This window comes from Lolium rigidum, chromosome 3 (assembly GCF_022539505.1).
Source record: "Lolium rigidum isolate FL_2022 chromosome 3, APGP_CSIRO_Lrig_0.1, whole genome shotgun sequence".
Classification (NCBI taxonomy): domain Eukaryota; kingdom Viridiplantae; phylum Streptophyta; class Magnoliopsida; order Poales; family Poaceae; genus Lolium; species Lolium rigidum.
Genome location: NC_061510.1, coordinates 353,239,873 through 353,245,539, shown reverse-complemented (window position 1 = coordinate 353,245,539; position 5,667 = coordinate 353,239,873). Strand labels below are relative to the sequence as shown.

The window sequence follows — 5,667 nt, the reverse complement described above, 5'->3', positions numbered from 1 at the left end:
TTGCTATCTAGCTCTTTAGATGCTAGAAGCAGTATTCTCACAAAATTTTGGCACGATGTTCCATAATTAATTCAACATTCAAACGGCAACATAGTTGATAATAATAGATACATATATAAATTTTAACTTTTTTGCCTTAATCGTTCACCGAATGGCTATTGCTTTCCCTCCGATGCAACAACAACAAATCAGCTAATAATCCAATTTCTCATTCCATCAACTAATCAAGCCACCTTTTAATTTAACACCAATAAAGCTACATATACCTTGCATCTATGCTCGCATCGAGCGACCAATATGCAAAGCTACCCGGTTATTTGAAGCTTTGTGTTTCTTCTCTACTACATCATCAGCCAACCTTGCCTTTGCTATCGGCTGTCGTCTCAGAAATTTCTGGCATGCCTTTGCTATCTAGCTCTTTAGATGCTACCGGCTGTATTCTCGGAAAATTTTGGCATGAGGGTCCTTAATTATTTCAACATTTTGATCAAACAGCAACATTGTTGATAATAATAGATACATACAACACATCAACTGTGAGTGACATTTAGATATACAGAATCCACTTCGAGATGAGCTTTAACCAAACACAAATGAAACCTAGTAATTAAAGGCTGCAACTTGTGACCTACACAACGAGACATAGACACGATTCAACAAGCTGAACATTTACAAGAACTGAAACACAATGAGCTGGAACAAAGCAGCCGGCGGCGAGCTCGCAGCGAAGAGTGAGGCCCTGGTTGTGTAGTCAAGCTCGATGTCAAGCCCTCCCGTGCACCGGACACATGGCGTAACATGCAGATAACAAAACACATGACATCATCATCAAACATGTCTATACAGTGTTGGCAATGTGCTAGCTAGCCACATTGCATAGAAAAGTGTTCACAAACAGCACATCAACATTATCTGCTCAAAATATCTAAATATAGCTTCTAAACAAAAATACTGAACACCTAGAACTTAATGCCAAGCTAGTCATACACCTCATTGTGTACTTCTCGATGAGTGAGATCGACGATGTGCAGCCGGTACCTTTGGTTTAGAGCACACTACCAGATCAAGAGTGGCAGGGAGGTACAAATAGGAGGAAGATGAAGACCACTAACTGACATAGCATCTAAGCATCTATGTTGGCCATCTCCCGCGTTGCAAAAATAAACTGAAAAATAGCATTACTTATAAGAATAAGGAACATAAATAGAATCTTCTAAGCAATTTATTTGATAGACACATATGCACAAACACAAAGAGAATCTTCAGAATCTTACCCTATCCATTTGCGACTCACTTTCAGAGACAATCTCTTCCTAGATTTGTTATAATACCAGGACATGAAACCGTAACATGCACCTGGTATTTTGTTCAGAAAAAAAGAGATGGCACAAATAAAATGCTCAAAGTCGATCCATGTATCATTTCAGCACAAAATTAAGGGATCATTGATGTAGCTATTCACAAAATTAGTTTAGCACATAGAACAAGTTCACACCATCACCAAGATCTGTTAGCATGGACATCGGCTAGCTACGGACCTGCCTTCAGTCTGACTATTGACATGCACATCAGTTAAGGTAGCATCGGTCAGTTAATTAACCAACTACTCAGTTGAAAATGGTTGTATACTACACCAAACCATATATGCAATATGCCAATTACCTTAAAAGATGCAATCTATTCAGCTAGCCTACTTGGTGGCTATTATCTTCCTCCTCTTCAACTGAAATCAAAACAGACCGCGAGGTTCAGCCGTTGGCGGGTACATGGATGAAACACAAGCACAACTATATCTGGCATGAATCATACAAACACGAGGACAACCGTGCTCTTTGAACTACTACAGATCAATCATCCTTTTTAGCGAACCCGCAGGAGATCTGCGCGTCATTGCATTAAGCTTACGGGAGAAAAACGAACAAAGATGTCCCAATCCACCAAAATACAAATGGGGTGCCAAGTGCCATTCTGGCGCCGGCAAGAAAGGAGAAAAAACCGCTCACTCTCCCAGCAACCTACCACTATGCCTGGCCCTAACCCAGCTGAGCCACTCATCGACAATGAGCCCTAGCGTCACGGCATGGGGCAAGCGCTTATCCTCGAAGACACGCGCGTTCCGCTCCAGCCACAGCGCTCTGAGCGTGAGCATGATGAGAGAGTTGACCGAGCGGCGGTCTGCCTTGGCGAACCTAGCAGCTGCCTGCAACCACCAGTCGTTGATGCCGAGGTCGCCCGTGGGGGTGAAATCCGGTAGCCGTAGTTGCACGACGAGCCCAGCCCAGATCGCGCGCGCGTACGGGCAATGCGGGGACAGGTGATCGAGCGTCTCGTCACCGGCATCGCAAAGCTTACAAAGCATATGCGACGGCGAGCCGCGCCGCAGCCTTCGATCGGCAGTCCAGCAGCGCCGCCGCAGCGCAAGCCAGGCGTGGAACTTGAACTTTAACGGCGCAAAAGAGTTCCACACCAAGGGGGCCGCGGGCAGACCAACGGTGCCATGGAAGAGCGCGCGGTAAGCACCCTTGGTTGAGTAACTTCCGTCCGCCATCCACCTCCACCTGAAAACGTCGGAGACCACTGTGTCATCGACCTGTTGCAGCTCATGGGAGGCCGCCGCCCACAGGCGCAGGTATTGCACTACGGCGTCCACGGAGAGCTGCCCCGAGATGTCTTGCGCCCACGAATTGTTGAGCTTCCCTTGCTGCACCGTACGGGTCCGCCGCACGGCCGGCTTGACAAGCTCCAGGACTGCAGGCGCAATGGAGTCGACGGCGAGCCCCCCAATCCACGCGTCCTCCCAGAAAAGAACATTGGAGCCAGGGCCGAGTTTGATAGAAACGGAGGCGTTGAAGAGGCTGACAGTGCTCTCCGCAGCCGCGATCGGTAGGCCGGCCCAAGGCTTGTCCATGGAGGTGCGCTGCAACCACAGCCAACGCGTGCGGAGGGCGGCGTTCATGAGTGCGAGGTTGCGCAAACCCAAACCTCCGAGCGACTTCGGGCTGGCAGACGAGATGCCAAGCGACAATGCAGCAACCACCCTTTGCATCCGCAGCACCTGCCCAAAGCATGATTATTCCCAAGCACGTACACGTGTGTATTATTTCCTCCCAAGAAGCAAGCATGTGCGATTTCAAAAGCCGTCAACAGATCTGTAGACTCACACATAGTCTCAGGTTTTCGCTCCCTACCAATTACTAGAGAGAACACACCAAAAACCCGAATCCAAAAAGCAAGTTCCAAGGTATTCTATTCATGACCGAGATGGCCAAGAGGTGCATCCATCATATCATCTAGATCTAGTTGTCAAATTTATTCATCACATAGACAAAATAAAAGAAACACTAAGGCATATGGAAAAGATAATGGAAGCCACAAATTTTAAAATGGTGTGATTAAGTAGCCAAGAAAGTATGCTAGAAATAAAAATAATTATATCTTCACAAAACAATATAAACCAAATTGTTCTAGACCTCAAATAACCAGGTCTAGATTTCGGATTCATAGAAATGGATTTTAGAAAGCTATATGGCAGTATATACTGACATAGCCATGGCAAACGCAAGGGAGACAGACATCGAAGGGGTGAAACCAGGAGCTCACCATAGAGGTTTGTAACCGAGGTCAGGCCACGTCAACCTCAGAGCCGAGCCACATCACATATGCCTGCACCAGATTAAGTGAAACCTGCAGATAATTGAAACAACATCATTAAGATGTTCATCACCTGTACTCTTTGACTATAGAGAAAACAGAGCACAATGAAAAACTTGGCAGTGTAAGCGGAACGGTACTGCAAACTACACATCAAAGATATATCAACCGACACACTAAAGTTTAAATAAGAGTAGTTAATTCATCCATGAAAAAGTAGCTTTGCTTCCCTGAGCAACACCACTAAACTTGTACATTAGAACCTGTCAACATGACCAAATTGCTTACATTAGAACATGGTTGTTGGCATGGTTCATTAGACAGTGGCAACCAGATTGAGTTGCAAAGGACGCATGTCAAGAATACCCATTCATGTCTATAAATCCAGGCCACAACAATGTTAGAAAGGTTAAGGTATCACCGGCTTGTTGAATCAAGTACTAATGAAGACAACAATTAATACTATAGTTGAGTTGCGAGACAAAGAAAATATTAATCGCATATTTTTTGAAAATGACGAGTACTAGCAAATTTTATTAAAGCACCATCAATAATTGAAATCCTAGCTTGAATCACGTACAACGAGAGATTATCAAGCATCGTGTTCGAAGAGGCATGCTATTTGTATTGTGGACGGAATGTTTATGCATGTTAAATCCGTGTGAATGATGGGTAGATGAACTACTGAAATTTCATCTAAAATTAGAGGAGATGATATAGAAGAATTAAAAGCTAGAAGACTGAAATCCGGAAGTGATTCAAAAGAATAACAAGAGAAGGTGCCAAAGAAAGACACCGTCGATCGATGAAATTTCACATCACTACGTACATATTTTATATTGGCATTCAAAACAGCAATACGAGATTTGGGAATTGAGATACAACAATAGACTGATAGTTTCCTAAATATCATCCAAAACAGCCAACTATAAAGCCACTTCCAAAGCAGGTTATGCTACTCAATCGAGCAAAATGACACCTCTAAAAAATACTCCAAACCCAAGGACATCAGAGGATCAATGTGTTGTTAAAGGTGCCAAAGAAAGACACTGGCAGTTGATGAAACTTCACATCACTATATACATGTTGTATCTTGACATTCAAAACAACAATACGGGATTTAGAAATTGAGATACAACAATAGACTGATAGTTCCCTAAATATCATTCAAAACAGCCAAATATAAAGCCACTTCGAAGCAGGTTATGATACTCAATCGAGCAAAAGGACACCTCTAACATCGGAGGATCAATGAGTTGTTAAAATATATCCAGAAGAAAGAACCAATAGATATAAAAAAATAAAAGGTGTTTTACACAGTATTAATTTATGTCGTTCTACTAGTGCCAAGCAAGCTACGAACAAAACACATACCTACAAGGTCCATCCACGTCAAGAACAAATTACAAGCTACGGAGAATTTTAAAAGTAGCAAGCTACAAGTAAAGCACGGACTAGTTGCTGAATCTACCATCATTAACAACAGAGTAACACTTGAAACAGACCTAGGAGTGAAAGATTTATACCTCCCTATGGTCTACATTAGCACGTAATTAGATAGTAAGTGCAATACTACGAAGATATGTGACCTGAAAGTGCCATTAACAAATGGCAATTAAAAAAAGCAAAACCTTGGATATTACAAATACTTTTACATACACATTTTCACAAAAGTAAGGTGATCCAGGTGATGACATGACGTCTAAATCGAACTTGCAAACATAAAACTAAAGTGAACTCTGCAAAAAGAAGGTAATCTTACCATCTTGGACACCTCGTACTTGAGGAAGTCCTGGTAATCCACTACCAAGCAAGTAGGACATCGATAGCGGCTGTGAGGATAGCGGTGTTCTCTTCGACCACACCAGCAGTGCGCCACATCCACCGCTGAGGAACTCGTCGGACTTATGGTGCGAGATCCCCATAAGCAGCCAGCCAGCTACGAAAGAATTTTAGGCGAGTCAGAACATGCTCAGTATAAAAAATACTGAATTCAACAATAATACAAAGAAATCA

The 5,667-nt window shown here is 43.2% G+C and overlaps 1 long non-coding RNA gene across 1 annotated transcript; it reads right to left on the bottom strand.

Moving 5' to 3' along the window:
* Window positions 1-807: 807 nt before the first annotated feature.
* LOC124700315 lies at window positions 808-5,455 on the bottom strand. The gene is made up of 5 exons (XR_007001706.1): window positions 5,414-5,455; window positions 3,601-3,684; window positions 1,663-1,723; window positions 1,275-1,553; window positions 808-1,165 (listed from the first exon to the last, which is right to left on the bottom strand). It is a non-coding gene; the product is annotated as an uncharacterized LOC124700315 (long non-coding RNA).
* Window positions 5,456-5,667: the final 212 nt, after the last annotated feature.